The following is a 1,748-nucleotide window of genomic DNA, read 5'->3' as shown; positions in this document are numbered from 1 at the left end:
TCTAAATTGTTGCATAGTATTTTAAGTACAACACTTCTTTAACTAAATTCGACTTTTCAAACAGGCGGCAACCCTCCTAAAAGTAATTAAAAAATAAATTCAACAATTTTTATGAGCTTGAGGCCGTTTCTAGTGAAAACTTATTGTGGAAAAGCAACAATAATTTGAAAAAATGGTAGAAGTGATAGCTATTTCGAAAATCACCACATTTCCTCATCAGACTGCGTAGGCAACTGGCTGAGTCAGTGGTGATCGTCGGTTCGAATCCTACTGAAAGAAGTCTGATGAGGAAATGTGGTGATTTCCGAACACGGTGGGCAGGAAGCGAAGATAGGTTGCATAAAAATGTCGACAAAATCTGAAAGCAGGGTTGTATTTGTTGATATCTTAAGGTTAAGCATCCGCTTAAATTGAAATCCTAGCTGCTCCTGTTTTAAAGATATCCACATTTTATATACTTCTGATAGGATATATTTGCAAAAGAGGAAGGCGTACTTCTCGATAATTAGAGCATATTTATACGAAAAGAAATCTCATACAAATCTGTTTCCCTTTTTTAACTCACTAAAACTGATCAAATCAATGTGAAACATTTTCATTTTTTCCTACCGAAAGAATAATTGATCGAGATTTATTGGGCGCTACCGGTATACAACTTAGATAAAACACCGCAATTACCTTTTTCTGTAGCGTGAACTTTCTCATTACAAACACTTTCAATATCGCAATATATGTATGTATGTATACAATATTGTATACTATATAATACGGTAGTAATTTTTTATTAAAGGTTTGTTGCTATAAGCAAGTAGCGCAGCAAGTCGCACTGCGCTTGTGCAAGAAATAAAAATGCTCTAATTTAGGCCAACGGTACTCCTCATAATAAGTAAATAAATTCAAAGCTTGTATGAGATTTATTTTGGTATTTATGTACTCTCAGCAAATAATGACTATTGTACATCCAGAACACAAATGCAATCAGGAAGAAAATCGCATGAAATTATGCGCTTTGGGTGTAGGGCTGCCAGACGCCCCGGTTTTCCCGGACATGTCCCGGTTTTAAACTATTTGTCCCGGTGTCCCGGTCCAACCTTAAAATGTCCCGGTTTTCGATTTGATTGCACAAATTTTGCATAAAAATGACTACACTGAGAGAAAAAACGCGTTGTAATATTAATAAATTTTTTTTAACTTAATTATGAAAAAGCATCTGTTAAGTGCAAAGCGCTTCATTTTAATATTGGCGTATTTTAATTCAATATTTCTATACTAAATACTAAAATTTGTATACTTAAATTTATTACGAGTTGGGTTGGTGCTCTTTCATATGCGATTTTTGTTTATAAATTTAGCACGTTTTGCATAAGCAATAGTTGATGATTAATATAAGTATGTACCTAAATACGTTAAAATTACATGCACAGAGTTTTACAATTATATTAAGCAAAAGCCAGGAGTTTTGAAACAAGCTCACAGCAACGAAACAAATGACTGATATTTTAATGTTACCTTGTATTTAATTTTTTTTCTTTCGTGAAACCTAGATTACTTATAAGTACCGTGCCGTACAAAATTATTGGTTCGGAGACACTTTCATCTGATCACAATTTCTAATCAGATCTTTTAGAAAAATTTTGAAAATGTAGATTTTGAGCCAATTAATAAAGTGCAAGTCTGAAGTTACCAGAAAATTTCGTTGATTTTTTTGCAATTTTTTATTTTTTGCTGACAGTGTCTTCCACATACAA

The sequence above is a fragment of the Rhagoletis pomonella genome, unplaced genomic scaffold, assembly GCF_013731165.1.
Source record: "Rhagoletis pomonella isolate Grant_MI unplaced genomic scaffold, Rhpom_1.0 Rhpom_scaffold_00002, whole genome shotgun sequence".
Classification (NCBI taxonomy): Eukaryota; Metazoa; Arthropoda; class Insecta; order Diptera; family Tephritidae; genus Rhagoletis; species Rhagoletis pomonella.
This window is presented reverse-complemented; position numbering follows the sequence as displayed.